The sequence below is a fragment of the Bombina bombina genome, chromosome 1 (genome assembly GCF_027579735.1).
Source record: "Bombina bombina isolate aBomBom1 chromosome 1, aBomBom1.pri, whole genome shotgun sequence".
Lineage (NCBI taxonomy): Eukaryota > Metazoa > Chordata > Amphibia > Anura > Bombinatoridae > Bombina > Bombina bombina.
The window spans coordinates 1480707467-1480725968 of NC_069499.1; positions in this window are offsets into that span (position 1 = coordinate 1480707467).

Sequence of the window (18502 nt, forward strand, 5' to 3'; positions counted from 1 at the left end):
GGACAAGGAGGAAATTATGAGAGGTTCAAGGGCCAACGCTCCACTCACCCATGCTGGCACAGACATACAGATTTATTCGGATCTCTGCCCTACTACTCTACAAAAACGCAGGGACTTAAAGTTCATCACATCTGTCCTTAGGGAGAATGGAATCCAATATCGCTGGGGGTTCCCCACGTGTATCATCGCCACCAAAGACAACACTACCTCCATCTTCCGCACTATACCGGACCTGGCTACATTTAACAACAATCTCGGCCTGAACATTCAACTTCCCCCATCAATTGCACACCTGCAAGAGAATAACCTTACAGAACCAACAACACTAAGAGAGGGCGCATTATGAGTCTTCTCCCAATGTAAACCTGCTTAGAACACGTCTCCGCCTTTTATCTTTAACTAGAGCGGATAGTTTTGCAGAGTTGTGTTATGGATTTTCTATGAACGAGACCTGCCTTCACGTCAGAAGGGTAACTTAGGATGCAAAATGTTTATCTGTTTTTTCTTTTATATTGATTGTTCATTTATTGTTCATTTGTTATTTAAGTTCTTGACACCTGATATAAACCATCCTAACGCCCCAGTAGTCCATACACACTCTACAATAGACCTGGAGGCGCCACTATAAACACTATACACACACATTTGCACATACACAAGTCATCGCACCACACACAAACCTTTAATAACGCATCCGCCTCCCTGGGCATATAAAAAAAAAAAAAAAAAAAAAATTATTCTTAAAAACGCTTTAGTGCACAGAAGTGGACAGTATATAACATGATTCTTAAAAACACTAGTGCACAGTAGTGCACAGTATATAAAATGATTCTTAAAAACACTTTAGGGCACAGTAGCGCACAGTATATAAAATGATTCTTAAAAACACCTTAGTGCAGTGTTTTTCAACCAGGATAAAAAACAAGGAAAGAGGCGCCGTATGTGTGAATCCATAACCACAAGCATCAAAGAAAGGACAAGTGCAGGGTACTCACAATATAGGAAGGCACTCAGATGCATATCTGACACAGCCAGCTGGTTTGCTGTGAAAGCCAGCCTGCCCCTATTGGCACACTTGAGTGTCTCTACAGAATGTGAGTACCCTGCACTGGTTGTTAACTGACTATTGGGTCCTTACAGATTCACACAGTTTGTGCGCCCTTTTGTGTTTTCTCTGCACTTAGCTCCTGAGCCTTATATTGCTGGACTGACCATCTGATTTCTACCACACGATCCCCTGGAGTGCCTTATACAGCCAGCTGGTGTGCTGTGAATACCAGCCTGCCTCTACAGGCACATCTGAGTGCCTTCCTATATTGTGAGTACCCTGCACTTGTCCTTTCTTTGATGCTTGTGGTTATGGATTCACACATACGGCGCCTCTTTCCTTGTTTTTTATCCTAGTTTTGCTGACCTGTGGAGGGTGAAGATAGAGTGCGGCCTCAAGCTTTGTAGAACACATACAACAGGATTATATTGGACTGTTCTCCATCTGGGTGCGACTCATCCACGGTTTGGGACTTTGATATATGTGCCTTATCAATGGTTTAATACATCAATTGCTGATTATTATAGGCAATTGCAATAATATATATATAGGTGTGTGTATATATATTTCTATGTATATGTACCTAGTAATTGGATTGTAATTGTTTATTGAAGTACAGCTGTTAATTACATATCACACACTACAGCGCCCCCTATTGGGTTTTATTACCCTAGTATTATTGTTTTTCAACAGTGTGACATATTTTTTAAACTTTGCTTGTTTTTTACTCCCAGTGCAGGGGTAGTTTGTAGGAGGCATGGCATAACAGCACAATACATACAGTATGTGTGTGTTTGTGTGTATGTGTATATATATATGCTGTATTAGGCTACAATGTGTGATTTTTTTTAAATTTTGGGATGGTGGTGTGCCACAGGATTTTTTAATGTAAAAAAGTGTGCCACGGCAAAAAAAAGGTTAAAAATCACTGCCTTAGTGCACAGAAGTGGACAGTATATAAAATGATTCTTAAAAACACCTTAGTGCACAGAAGTGGACAGTATATAAAATGATTCTTAAAAACACTTTAGTGCACAGAAGTGGACAGTATATAAAATGATTCTTAAAAACACCTTAGTGCACAGTAGCGCACAGTATATAAAATGATTCTTAAAAACACTGTAGGGCACAGTAGAGCACAGTATATAAAATGATTCTCTAAAACACTTAAGTGCACAGTAGTGCACAGTATATAAAATGATTTTTAAAAACAGGGGCACTCTAATTCAATAAGATTTTTAAAGATGCTTCCTTTCTAAAATATTTTCCATTTATTGATGGTAAACATTCCGCCATTCCTCCGCCCACATCTCATACTTTATTTTGCTGATTGATGACAAATCCGGCTTCATCCAATTGTTGCATGCCCCCTTTGGCGTCTAGCTCTTGGGGCACGCAACAATTGGATGAAGCCGGATCCATCATCGATCAGCAAAATAACGTTTACAATCACTAAGGAAGCGTCTTTAAAAAAATATTGAATTAAAGTGCCCCTGTTTTTAAGAATAATTGTATATACTGTTCACTACATTTCAAAAGTTTACAATCACTTTAATGGCTGAAAACTCCCCAGCCCTATTGGTGGACAGTGACATGCCCCACAAGATTTAAAAACAAAATGCTTTTTTTTAAAGGGACAGTAAAGTCAAAATTAAACTTTCATGATTCAAATAGAGCATGCAATTTTAAATAACTTTCCAATTTACTTCTCTTATCAAATTGATTTCTTTCTCTTGGTATCTTTAATAAAAGAGTAAAACTAGGTAGGCTCATAAGAGCTCAGGAGTGTGCACGTATCTTTAGTTCTCTATGGCAGCAGTGTTTTGCAACAATGTATAACAAAGCTACAAATAATGTTGCAAACCACTGCTGCCGTAAAGTACTAAAGACACGTGCACACTCCTGGGGGCATATTTATCAAACTCCGTATGGCCAATTGGCCGCAAATCTGCAGGGGGCGGCATTGTACCAGCAGTTCACAAGAACTGCTTGTGCAATGATAAATGCAGATAGCGTGTGCTGTCGCCATTTATCGATGTGCAGTGGACATGATCCGCTATATCGGATCATGTCCGCTCGCACAATAATAATTCGGCCCCCGAGCTCTTATGAGCCTACATAGTTTTACCCTTATATTAAAGATACCCAGAGAACAAATCAAATTTGATAACAAAAGTAAATTGGAAAGTTATTTAAAATTGTATGCTCTATCTAAATCATTAAAGTTTAATTTTGACTAGACTGTCCATTCACTTTTTTATCTGATGAAACAACCCCTGTAGGTTGAGAAACACATCATAAAATATTAAAAGTAATTTTTATTTGAAGTTGTCTGTGTTGTGGTTCATACATACCAACTGAACAACACACATAAGATCACTCCTTTGCACCACCTGAAGTCCAGACAACAGGAGATAAATACCAAGTTGCAACTAGGACAAGTTCCTTTGGAGCCTGGCTCCTACAGTGTACTAGCCACTGTTAAGTGCTAGCCTGCTCTCTTGCACTGGTCACAGTACAGTGCCACACCATCTGGTAAGCATAATACCTACTTTTATCTGTACCTGCATTCCAGACGATATCACACTATTGTGGCGCCCTCTCTCTATTCTTCTTCAACAGTTGTTCCACACTCTCTGGGATCAAGAGGAGCAGCCTGATTCATTATTCCTTTCAAGAGGACATCTTTATTCCCTATTCACCACCAGCATATGAACAGTAAACAGGACTAATACGGTAGACCTGATCTACTATATCAAAAGTACAATATTTGGTTTTAAATTGTATATTGTTTTCCTTTTCAAACACCAGCACTCTTTTATATCCCTTTATTGGGATATTTTCACTTGTCCATTTAACCCTTTGAGTGCTAATGACGGCTCTGAGCCGTCACAGAGTTTCCCACTCTGGTGCTAATGACGGCACTCTCCCACCTTGAGGGAGATCTGGGGGCTCCCACCCGCTCCTAACCCGGCGATCGTGCCTGTAGAGTGACAGGCATCGCCGGGGCTTCCCGTTTTGAGTGGTGATGTCACGCGCAATAACGTGATGACATCACCGCGCAACTTTATTTATACTTAACAATGTTAAGTATAGGTGCAGGAGGCATGCTGCTTAGAAGCCTATATCTCAGTCATCTAAGCAGCTACAGACCCCCAAGACACCATTGGAAAGGAAATCGCCTAACCTTTCCAACAGTGTAAGTCTTGGGGGTCGGAAAAAAATAAAAAAAAGTTAAAAAAACAATTGTTCAAAAAATAAAAAATAAAAAAAACATTAAAAATTCTTAGCACCCAGGTGGGAAAGTGCTTAACACTCAAAATGAAACAGTACAGGAACATTAGTTTTACAAAATACAAGAAAGTAACACATTTTTAAAATGCTCTTTTTAGCTGTAACATCTTTCATTTTGTGACCCTTTGTGATTCTGAGCTGGAACTTGTTACTATTGTACGCTAAAACACCAGACCATTTCATTGTCATTCTCCCCCCCCTATTTTCTTTTCTACACAAAGGTCGGCCGTCCCCCTTCCTTTGTTGAGTCTACTGTTTCAGCAGTTGCCAAGCCAACGTAATGTAAAAAAGCCATTATCGCCTTTATACAAATTAGAGAATATGAATCTTGATCAGCCGGTCACCTGATTAATCACCAGACATTTTGTTACCAGAGAGGCACTGACTGCTGAGTGGGTTAGGCTGTGAGAGAACTGACAGCTTGTAACGGTGTTTGCGGTGTATATGAAACCACAAAGCACACAGCTCATGGCAAAAATCCCCTATATTCAATAGGATAACACAACCTATTCATAGGATGGTAATGTTGATTCTGATCCACATATTTGATATGAGATTAACAGCTTCATTTACTTTTTATTTAAAGGGACAGGAAACCCCAAAAGTTTCTTTCATGATTTGGATAGAACATACAATTTTAAACAACTTTTCAATTTACTTCTATAATCAAATATGCTTCATTCCCTTGTTATCCTTTGCTGAAGGAACAGCATTTTACTACAGGCAGCTAGATGAACACATCTAGTAAGCCAATCACAAGAGACAAATGTGTGCAGGCACCAATCAGCAGCTAGTGCCCACTAGTGTAGGATATGTGTGTATTAATATTCAATAAGGGATACCAAGAGAAGGAAACACATTTTAAAATAGAAGTGAATTTAACATTGTCTTAAAATAACATGCTCTATCTAAACCATCCACATTTAAAGGGACATTAAACCCAAAAATTATCTTTTGTGATTCAGACAGAAAATACAATTTTAAACAACATTCCAATTTACTTATATCATCTAATTTGCTTAATACTTAAGATATCATTTGATGAAGAAATAGTAATGCACATGGGTGAGCCAATCACATGAGGTATCTATGTGCAGCCACCAATCAGCAGCTACTGAGGCTATCTGGATATGCTTTTTAGCAAACGATATCAAGAGAATGAAGAAAATTAGATAATAGAAGTAAATTAGAAAGTTGTTTCAAATTGCATGTTCTTTTGAAATCATGAAAGAATGAAATTTGGTTTCATGTCCCTTTAATTTTCACTTTCCTATTCCTTTAAATAGAAGTATTTTTCACAAAAATCTAACATTGTTTTCTCTCATTCACAATTTGGTTATAAAGCACAGTATTGTAATTTCAGACTTGACATTTTGTTAAATGTTTGTTAAAAGGGGCAGTGTACTGTAAAACTGGGATTCCCTTTATGTGTTTTCAATTACTTGTTATATCAGCTGAATAGTATAAAATGTGTAGGAAATTGTTCCTTTAGGTTTATTTGGTTACATGAACTAGATCAGTTTGCTCTTTGAAACCACAACTGGGTAAAATTGGCTGTGCTTGTAGGAAGATCCATTTTCCTTACCGTATCACTCTTTATACACATGCACAGAGTCTCCCTATCTTGTCTCAATTGGAAATGAAAATTTTAGTATTTATATCTCCTACCTTCTAATGGGAGTGTAATTTCTTTGTCTGGTTATATTTACATATCTTTTCCCTAACCAATACTTTTTGAAATTTCCAGTATAGTTGGGGATACAATAGGCAAAAACAGCTATTTCAAATGACAAAATAAAGCTAGTTAAAGCTGTTTGTAATCAATTTAATATATTTCAGCAGATAAAATAGATAACATTTCATTAAAGGGGAGAAAATGTTACATGCTAATGTCCGTTTACGCAAATTGCTCTACTTTCCAGAGGTGTGAATCTTTACCCTGAATAATAATACATTAAAGGGACACAATACTAAATATTTTTCTGTAAAACCATATGAAAGAAGAACATCTAAACTTTCTGATTTATTTATTTTTTCATAAAAGAAATCTAAAGTAAACGATCTAAATTGAAACTAATAAAACTCTATGAGTAAGGTACTACCTACTTATGGTCATTGTTGCCTAGGTATTTCCTGTTAATGTTCACTGGTTAATAGGCACTTCAATCAACACACCTGTAAACCACTTTTGTTTTATATTTTACCAATATGTTTCATATGGATGACAAAAATGAGTACCGTCTCCCTTAATGCTGTTGAAAATCTTGTCCTGTCCTACAGTGGGGTAGATTATATTCCAATTGTAAACTTAACAACTGCTACTGAAATAGGCATCTGTAAAAACTTTAAAGGGGTATTTTTCTTAATTGCAGCATATTGGCAAAATCCTTATCATCTATACCAGTCAGGGAGCTCAGCTTAACCCTCTATGAATATTTTTTTGATCTCACCTATCTTTAAAGTGGTTTATTCTTTGTTCTATTGTGGGTGGTACAAGGCAATCAGAAGCTATCTGCCTGCTGTGACTTAGGTGGTAGAGATGTTCAAAAGTTTGCAAGTGAAAGCATGAAAAACCAAGTCTTGGTACAATTATCAAAGAAAAGGGTCTATCCCTGCGAGTGGTGAGCTGTCTTCTATCGAAATAATGACCTAGATTACAAGTGTTGCAGTACCGCTATACCGCTGAAAAATTGGCCTTTGCCAGCAAAATAGTCATCTCACTGTATTACAAGTCGTAGCGGTACAGCTATACCGCTAGTGTTTTAGCCTATACCGTAACGATCCATTCTGCACTCAATTTTTTTTTTTTTAGTGTGGAATATTCAGCTAACCCGCATTACAGGTTGTGAGGTCTGGCTGTTCCGCTAGCGTTATAGCTTATACCGTAACAATCCATTTCACTATCAAAGACCAGTAGTTATGGATTTAGCAAAACAAAAATGTTTTACAAAACTCATAACAAAAATGTTACAAAGAACACTAACACCCGTAAACTACATAATAACCCTTAAACCGCCATTCCCCCACATTGCAAATACTATAATAAATATATTAACCCCTAATCCGCCGCCCACCCACATCGCCAACACTAAATAAACCTATTAACCCCTAATCCTCAGCCCCCGCATAGCCAACATTGAATTAACATATTAACCCCTAAACCACCGATCCCCCACATTGCTAACACCTAAATAAATCTATTAACCCCTAATCTGCCGCCCCACATCGCAAATAATAACCTAAAACTATTAACCCCTAAACCACCAAACACCCACATCGTAAATACTCAACTAAAGCTAATAACCCCTAAACTGCCAAACACCCACATCGCAACAAACTAAATGAAACTATTAACCCCTAAGCCTAACACCCCCCTAACTTTAAATTAAACTTACAATATAACTACCTAAAAATAAATAAAAACTTTTCTGTGAAATAAATAAATAAAACCTAAGCTTAAACTATAAATAAACCTAAAATTACTATTTAAAAAAAATGAAATATACCAAAATTAAAAAACTTAAATTACAAAATTAAAAGATCCTAACACTACGGGGAAAAAAACAACCTAACATTACAAAAAATAACAAAGTCTTAAATTAGGAAAAATAAAAAAAAATCTAAGATTACAAAAAATAATAAACAAAATGATCTAAAATAATAAAATTAAACTTAATCTCATACCCCTATAAAAACAAAAAAGCCACCCCAAAATAAAAGAACCCCCTAATCTAACACTGAACTACCAATAGCGCTTAAAAGCTACTTTTGTAGGGCATTGCCCTAAGTTTAACAGCTCTTTTACCCCAAAAAATTACCCCCTAACAGCACAACCAACCCCCCAAAATAAAAAAAATAAAAAATACCTAACTCTAAAAAAACCTAAGCTTCCCATTTCCCCTAAAGGGGCATTTGTATGGGCATTGCCTTTGAAAGGGCAATTAGCTCTTTAATGCCCATTAAAAAAACAAAAAAGCCCTAATCTAAAAAAAAAACCAACCCAAACCCCCCAAAAAACCCAATACTTACCCCAACAAAGGTACTCACCATTACTGAAGCCTGGAGGTGAAGGTCTTCTTCCAGGCGGCTCCATCTTCATCCAGCGTGGGACCTTTTTTTCATTGGAAGGCAGCGCGGATCGGAGCTGGAATGGCGGCCGTGCAGACATCCAATATGGAGGGTCCTCTTCATGCGATCGTCCGCTGCACACTGAAGATTGAATGCAAGGTACCCGTTTTATAGTGGGATACCTTGCATTCCTATTTGGCTGATAATTTTCAAATCAGCCAATAGAATGAGAGCTACTTAAATCCTATTGGCTGTTCAAATTAGGTGTTAGTGATATGGCGGGTCGGTGGTTTAGGGGTTAATAGGTTTAATAAGGTGTTAGTGATGCGGGTGTGCGGCGGATTAGGGGTTACTAGGTTTATTTAGTGATGGCGATGCCGGGCGGTGGTTAAGGGGTTAATATCTTTATTTAGTGTTGGCGATGTCGGGGGCAGCAGATTAGGGGTATTTAGACTAGGGGTTTATTTTAGGGAGTTAGATTTATACATAACTTTCTTGTCTCCATAGACATCAATGGGGATTGCGTTATAACGATCACCATTTCACAATCGCAGATGTTAGTTTTTCTACATTGATGTCTATGGAAGAAAATGTGCACGAGCAAGTCAAGTCAGGACTTGGCTTTTGTGTAGTATGGAGCTTATTGCACCATACCGCATAACAGAAGAATAACTTGTAAGGGCAGCACTATGGAAAGTGCAGCACTGCAAAATTTTTAGCGGTATTTACGCACCGGGTTTAGCCCACAACTTGTAATCTAGGTTAATGAGAGTTCTCTGCTATGTAAAAGTTTGCAATAGATCACAGAGTACACAGGGAGAACTCAGTGTATGTTTAAACTTTAAAATTATACCTAATACAAATTAAATTACGTTGTTTTCAGTGCACTGTACCTTACAATGCCTGCTATTTTCATATGCATAGGTTTTCCTTTTAGACGCCTAGATTACGAGTTTTGTCGGTAAGGCTGTGCGGTGCCAACGAGCAGTTTTCCCTCACCGCTCACCTACAGACAGCGCTGGTATTACGGGTTTTTAGAAACCCGGCGTTAGCTGCAAAAAAGTGAGCGGAGAGCAAAATTTAGCTCCACATCTCACCTACTTACGTTAGCGGTGAGCTGGTAAAACGTGCTCGTGCACAATTTCCCCATAGGAATCAATGGGGGAGAGCCGGCTGAAAAAAAGCCTAACACCTGCAAAAAAGCAGCGTAAAGCTCCTAACGCAGCCCCATTGATTCCTATGGGGAAATACATTTTATGCCTACACCTAACACCCTAACATGAACCCGAGTCTAAACACCACTAATCTTACACTTATTAACCCCCTAATCCACCGCCCCCGACATCACCGATACCTGCATTATATTATTAACCTCTAATCTGCCGCTCCGGACACCGCCGCCACCTACATTATACTTATGAACCCCTAATCTGCTGCCCCCAACATCGTCGAACACTACATTATATTTATTAACCCCTAATCTGTCGCCCCCAACGTCGCCGCCACTATATTAAAGTTATTAACCCCTAAATCTAAGTCTAACCCTAACCCTAACACCCCCATAACTTAAATATAATTTAAATAAATCTAAATAAATATTTAACTAAAAAACTTGTAATTATTTTATTATTTTCTGTAATTTAGTGTTTGTTTTTTCTCGTACTTTAGATAATTTTTTTCAATTGTATTTAATTGTATTTAGTTTGGGTAATTAATTTAATTATAGTGTAGTGTTAGGTGTAATTGTAACATAGGTTAGGTTTTATTTTACAGGTAACTTTGTATTTATTTTAGCTAGGTAGTTATTAAATAGTTAATAAATATTTAATAACTATTGTACCTAGTTAAAATAAATACAAACTTGCCTGTAAAATAAAAATAAACCCTAAGCTAGCTACAATGTAACTATTAACTATATTGTAGCTAGCTTAGGGTTTATTTTATAGGTTAATTCCATAGAAAATATAGGATACGCAATTGACGTAAGTGGATTTGTGGTATTTTCGCGTCTGACCAAAAAAGTGAGCGGGGAGCCTGTCATTTCAAGACTCGTAATACCAGCGTTAGGAAAAAAGCAGCGTTAGGACCCCTTAACGCTGCTTTTTAACCCTAACGCACAACTCGTAATCTAGCCAATAGTAATTAGTGTTTTGAGTATTTTGATAATAGTTCGCCACATTTTAATTTGTGAGAAAAAAACAGTGAGATCCGTAGGGTGGAAATGTTCACAAATTATGCTGCGATTTGAGAGACTATTTCCCATGGAACGCTTAGGTTCAGCCTGTTTTACAATCAATTACGCTTTGTATTTTGTCGTTATAAGTAGGAATTTGTAAGTGCGTTTTTACACATCCAGTGTACTTAAATTACAATTTATGTTGTTCCTATTTAATACGACTTATTCCTGTGTAATTGTCATAACATAAAATTTGTATGTAAAAGTAAGATTTTTGGTGAACATTTTTGTTATGATTTTTTGATGCGCCATAACAATATAGGGCCAGATTACAAATGGATAGCTGTTTTATTGTGTGCCCGCAAATGGACACATTTGATAAATAATCAGCCATTACATGTGGCGCTTATAAAACTAACCAGAAATCAGATATCTGGATAATTTTTTAAATGTGCCACAAGTGCCACAAATGCCCCCAAAATCAAGTGTTAGTTTTCTATAGCAGGAGTGATAGCAACGATGTATAACATTGCTACATACAATATTGCAAAACAGTGCTGCCATAAATTACTAAATATATGTGCACGCTCCACTATATCTCATATCACTTTCAAACTATGAAATTTGTGCACTACTTAAATACAGACACCAGTGCTTGGAAGTTAAGTAAAAAAAATACTCAAAATAAAAATTAAATTAAAATTGAGTAAGTTATCTCCCTTGGCAACAAACCCCCAAATCCACCCTGCAAGCACCCCAATGACCTGCAACATGACACCATTAAAAAGGGAGCAGGAGCTTCTTTTCACATGTTTGCTCTGGAGATAAAAGAGGGACACATCTGCCTTCAGCTTACTTACATATAGCCTGCTAATCCACACCACTGCAATTAAAGGGACATTAAACCCAAAAAAATTATTTTGTGATTCAGATGGAGAATACAATTTTAAACAACTTTCTAATTTACTTCTATTATCTAATTTGCTTCCTTCTCTTTATATTCTTTCCTGAAAAGCATATCTAGATAGGCTCAGTAGCTTCTGATTGGTAGCTGCACATAGATGCCTCATGTGATTGGCTCACCCATGTGCATTGCTATTTCTTTAACAAAAGATATCTAAATAATGAAGCAATTTAAATAATACAAGTAAATTGGAATGTTTAAAATTGTATTTTCTATCTGAATCATGAAAGAAAATGTTTGGGTTTAATGTCCCTTTGAGTTTAACATTAATTGTAACAAATGACTAGTGAACATTTTGTATGTAAATACGAACTATAATTCAAGTGATGTGTTTCTGGGGGATTGATTAAAAAGTTGCTATTTAAGGCAGCTGTGGTGAAATGGTAATTACAAGCCCTGATGAAGCCAGTTGATAAAACGATTGTAGGCATTCTTTCATTGGTTCCCTGAATATATGATATTGACCACACTTAATACAGCTTGAAGAGAGAAGAATTCTACTCTGGGACACCGAACATTGGGATGTTATAACTTGCGGAGTGTACCGCCAAAGAAATTGTTACTTACAGAGGCGTATTCAGGTATCGTAGGTTCTAGTTACCTGCTCTCATTTACTGTTACGAATCGCCTTGGGTTTGACGCTGTCAGGTGTTGGCATTCTGGAATCCCTCCGGGTTCTCAGCTGTCTTGTCTGTTTTTTTTTTACTGCCAGCTCAACAGCGTAAAAAGCAGAGCTTTACGTGTCAGCTGTCTCCCTTAGCGTACGGTTGTTGAGCATGGTTTAAATATCTAGACAACTTGTTTACCTAGTGATATTGCCTCTGAAGGATAGTAACTGAAGAAATCATATCAGCAAGTTATCATCTCTTTTTGATTTATGGGCTGTTTTCGAATGACCAAGGATTCTCTGATTTCCAGTGTGGTCATTTTTTTGAAAGGACATTTATTTTTCTCGCTTGAAAATCTTTATTCAGGAGACCTGTATTATCTAATATTTATGTTTATTTTATGTTCACTTTAGGTTTACTTTTGTAATTAGTTTTTTTGTTACTAGCTCATATCATTATATACAGGTGACTCGAAAAATTAGAATATTGTGCAAAAGTTCATTTATTTCACTAATGCAACTTAAAAGGTGAAACTAATAGAGGCACTAGCCCTCCCTCCGGGCTTAAAGCTAGCAGACCTACCCTGGATTCCCGGCCACTACCTTGATAATTTAGGACTAAAAAACGTCATCGTCAGAGATAATCTGAAAGTGTGGCATAGCCCCACATCCATCCCCCATTCATTCCCTACCAGCCTTATTGGCAGCCCTACCTGACACACATGTCCTGCAATGGAGTGAGTGGGACCCGAAACTGGTTTCCCACCTATACTCCTCAGGCACCCTACTCACTCCCCATAAAATTGGAACAATTATCCCAGAACCCCCCCCATGGGTCTCCTTTGAATATTCGAGACTTTACGCTTTTATGACATCATGGGGATTCACCAAGACCCTAACTAGACCCCTGACTAATTGGGAAAAATTGTGGCAGCTCCCTATCAAAACTCCTAGACTCATATCGTTTCACTACGACCTCCTACAGATGTCTACTAACAAAGAGAGACCCTGGCAGTTAAGGGCATGGGAGGGAGACCTTTCCAGACCACTTACAGATAGGGACCTCCGTACCGCTATGACGCTGACCAAAAAGACGGTTCATTGTGCAAATACCTTAGAAGCCTACATGAAACTATTTCTGAAATGGTACTACACCCCCTCGAGACTGTCACAGATGTTTCCTACAACGTCTCCTTTATGCTGGAGAGACTGCATGCAGAGAGGTTCTGATATACATATATGGTGGGACTGCCCAAAACTTGCTCCCTTCTGGAGTCAGATAGCGGGCCTCTGTGCCAGTCTCGGGCTCTCTATTCCACTTACTCCTACAATAGCTCTCCTGCACATCTTCCCAAAAAACGTCCCAACTCATGTTTCTAAACTGATCATTTTTGTTCTAGCAGCCACGAAACTGGCAATAGCAAGGGCTTGGAAACAGGTCCTACCTCCAGATATTGCAGCGGTTACATCTATAATGCAGGTGTACGCCAAAATGGAACAAAACTTCTATTTCAATATGGAAAAAGAAGACCTATACTGGCAAATTTGGGAGCCTTGGTTCAATTACCAGGGAAACCATAGCTAAACAAGGTGTTATGTTAAAGTTCCTGACCACTCCCAGTAACGTACTTAATTCCAAATTATGTCCATCTTTCCCCCTCTCGCTAACTCTTCCCCCCCCCTCCCCTCCTATAATATGTAACCTACTCTTTGCCCTAGCCTGTATTTCTCCCTATTCTCTGACCCCTCAGGGGAGACCTCCCCCGCCTGGGAATGCACATTACGGTTGCTAGTAGAAGTGTATTGACAAACATTTCTGAGCTGACTTGTTATAGTCACTAAAAAAATAGTATTACCCTAGTCCCTATATTTAGGTTTGTTCATAATAACAGAAAATGAGGTTTATGTACCTGATATTTTATTTATCTCTGATATGCTCATCTTGGATACCTTGTGTGACCACTAATGTATATCTTCACTATACAGATGTAACAAAATATTGTTTATATGTAAGTGAAAATGCTGAACATTTATGTTGTAATCCTTGTTGTGATGCATAACCCTCAATAAAAAGATTTAAATAAAAAAAAAAAAAAAAAAAAGTGAAACTAATATATGAGATAGACTCATTACATGCAAAGCAAGATAGTTCAAACCGTGATTTGTCATAATTGTGATGATTATGGCGTACAGCTCATGAAAACCCCAAATCCACAATCTCAGAAAATTAGAACGTTGTGAAAAAGTGCAATATTGTAGGTTCAAAGTGTCCCACTCTAATCAATTAATTAAGCCAAAACACCTGCAAAGGGTTCCTGAGCCTTTAAATGGTCTCTCAGTCTGGTTCAGTAGGAATCACAAGCATGGGAAAGACTGTTGACCTGACAGTTGTGCAGAAAACCATCATTGACACCCTCCATAAGGAGGGAAAGCCTCAAAAGGTAATTGCAAAAGAAGTTGGATGTTCCCAAAGTGCTGTATCAAAGCACATTAATAGAAAGTTATGTGGAAGGGAAAAGTGTAGAAGAAAAAGGTGCACAAGCAGGGGGGATGACCGCAGCCTGGAGAGGATTGTCAGGAAAAGGCGATTCAAAAGTGTTGGGGACTTTCACAAGGAGTGGACTGAGGTTGGAGTCAGTGCATCAAGAGCCACCACACACAAACGGATCCTGGACATGGGCTTCAAATGTCGTATTCCTCTTGTCAAACCATTTCTGAACAACAAACAACGTCAGAAGCGTCTTACCTGGGCTAAAGAAAAACAGGCCTGGTCTGTTGCTCAGTGGTCCAAAGTCCTCTTTTCTGATGAGAGCAAATTTTGCATCTCATTTGGAAACCAAGGACTCAGAGTATGGAGGAAGAATGGAGAGGTACACACTGCAAGATGCTTGAAGTTCAGTGAAGTTTCCACAGTCTGTGTTGATTTGGGAAGCCATGTCATCTGCTGGTGTTGGTCCACTGTGCTTCATTAAGTCCAGGGTCAACTTCATGCTTGCTTCCACAGACGAGCTCTATGGGGATGCTGACTTCATTTTCCAGCAGGACTTGGCACCTGCCCACACTGCCAAAAGCACCAAAACCTGGTTCAATGGCCGTGGGATTACTGTACTTGATCGGCCAGCAAACTCACCTGACCTGAACCACATAGAGAATCTATGGGGCATTGCCAAGAGAAAGATGAGAGACATGAGACCGAACAATGCAGAAGAGCTGAAGGCCGCTATTGAAGCATCCTGGTCTTCCATAACGCCTCAGCAGTGCCACAGGAGCTTCCATGCCACATCGCATTGAGGCAGTAATTGCTGTAAAAGGGGCCCAAACCAAGTACTGAGTACATACAGTATGGATGCTTATACTTTTCAGAGGTCCGATATTGTTCTAGGTACAATCCTTGTTTTATTGATTGCATGTAATATTCTAATTTTCTGAGATTGTGGATTTGGGGTTTTCATGAGCTGTAAGCTATAATCATCACAATTATGACAAATCATGGCTTGAACTATCTTGCTTTGCATGTAATGAGTCTATCTCATATATTAGTTTCACCTTTTAAGTTGCATTAGTGAAATAAACTTTTGCACGATATTCTAATTTTTCAAGTTTCACCTGTATGTTTGAGGGTTTTCTCTGCTTAAATAAAATATCTAGTTACTGATATTCACTGATTGTGTGTTGATCTTTACCAGTATGGATGGGTATGTTTTATATGTAGCTATCTATATTTTCGTCATAAGGTTTTGAGGCAAGAGTGCTTCATTATAAGTACTTTAATTTGTCTTTTATATAATTATATTTTGATATTACTTTAGCACCGGTCCTTAAAAGGACTTTTTGCCTACCTGATATAAACCAGTGCCTTGATTATATTGTAATTTTCTAATCCAAACCACTAACCTAGATCTGACCCTGAACTCTGCCTACAATGGGGTTAAAAATAGAACTCATTTTTAATAGGAGAAATCTCTCTGACAACCAGTGTGATATGTTGCAACATGATCAAAAAACTACTTGAGTGATATATTTACTTACTAATATCCTCTAAAGCTGTGTAAATAATTCTCAGAATCCAACTCAATTGTACATCAAGGGTTAATTCTGAAGAATCTGTTACGAAGGAGGACCTAAAGGAAACTATAAAAGAACACATCCAGATCGAAAATGGCATCTTGATAAAGTCTTCACAGCTGAAACAGGTAGAGAACCGCCACACTTGATCCAGGTTATATCTTAGATATATTGATCTAAGAGGGGGAAAGTGCCTGATTGAGTGGTGACAAGTACCCTGAATATCATTAAGGAGATACAATTGAGTGCTCATATTGGTATATTCATTTGAAGGATAAGATTCTACACTGAGAATCTGCATTGAGACCGGTAAGAGAACAGGCTGGAAGAGGATTGGCCACCTCTAGGTCACGTTTTTTTCAAAAAGTAAAAGGTCCGTTGACGCTACTTACGAAGGAGCTTGGATCCGAAATCAAGCAAAAAGAAGGTAAGGTATTCTGCAATACACATCGACGCTACCTAACAAGTTGCAGACACTTATAAACAATGAGTAATAGTGACTGTCTTTTTTTAATTAGTTTGTTGTTATCAGCAAAAGCTATATTACATTATTGTGTACACTTTGAGATCTCTCACATATTAATTACTAACAGCTTGAAATTGATTGACTTTCGTCATATGCTAAAAATAATGGTCAGCGTTTAACTCCGCTGTTAAAGAGGATAACATTCACACAACCAACTGCCTTTTAACTAAATCTCAGGATAGTTCATATTCAGTGGAACGCACAAGGAATTGAGAACTCTCGTAAATTATTATGAAGTACTCTGTATCTCATGAGGAATATATCCTAAGTTTTTACGACATATCACAGCACTAAAGTGCCGTTATTTTTTACATCTTGTTCATTTTTTGATACTATAAATTTTATGACACCCCCATTTTTCACTCAGAGAGATACTCTTTTTTGCATTTTTTATTGTTTCTTTTTAATGCTATTTTTTCATTTATATATGCAATTTTTATTATGTACTGTATTGTTTATGGAATGAATTAATTCATTAATTAATTGATCTAAGAATTTTCACATAGAGCTCTATTTTAGATTGTAGATAAACTGACTATTACTATATTGCCGATATTAAATTGTTTATTTTTTCATCCATTGCTTTTTTTTTGGAATACTTTAAAATCTCCTTGAATAGACTAGAAATTAAGAGTCTACTTGTATTTTATCTATAGAGATTTTCAGATCATATCCAAATATGGAACATTGATACACATTGATACACTACACCTATGACGCTAACTCTCAACAATACAATTGTCTCTACTATTTTATATAGACATAGATAACTGTGTAACTTCAATATTAATCAAATCAACTAAATGGTGTTACCATATCAACTTTAACTCCAGATTGATTTATTTGGATGTATTTTTTACTCACTTTAAATCTAGTACACCTCTTAAGTAATTTGTACACACGTATTAGTACACACTAAAATATTTTTCATTCACATACATTGTAGATTTATAATCCTTGTTCATTATAAGTAAACACATATTTCATATATACTTTTTTGAGCACTAACACATACGGAAATTTTTGAATAGGAATCTAGTCTCTTAAAGGGACAGTTCACCCAAAAACTTTCTCCCCTTTAAATTATTCCCAATGATCCTTTTTACCTGCTAGAGTGTATTAAATTGGTTGCAAGTGCCTCCTTTACTCCTATTTCAGCATTTTAAATAGATGATTTAGCTTGTGGTTTCCCAACCTATACTGAAAGTTTTGATACTGGCGTATACGCTATTGGCAAGCCTAAGTAAACACAGCCAGCAGAAGAGATTACACCCTCAGTGGGGGGCATGATAGTTAAGTAATAAAATTATAATTTTCCATTGTTCTCTCTATGTATTGAGCTTTGGTGTTCCAGACAAATATAAGATAAGGAAGCAAGTCTGCGTAAATAAAAGTGATAACATAATGAGATCTGATATTACCTGAAGCTCAACCCATTGTAATAGGCTGTGGTTTCAAAGCACAAAACCAGCTACTTCAGATACACAAATAAACCCGAAAATGCAATTTCTCAAATATTTTATACTCTGCAGTTGGTATAAAAAGTCATTTAAAATACATTTATGGAAAAACAATTTTACAGTGTACTTTCCCTTTAATTACAAGCAGGATCACACGTATATTACCTTTAAATTTACACACATTAGTTTTCTAAATCAGCTAATCTTGCGCCACCTTTATTCGGGATCACATGTTAATGTACCTTTAAACACGCATTGTTTTTCCAAACCAGCATTCTTTGCGCCACCTTTATT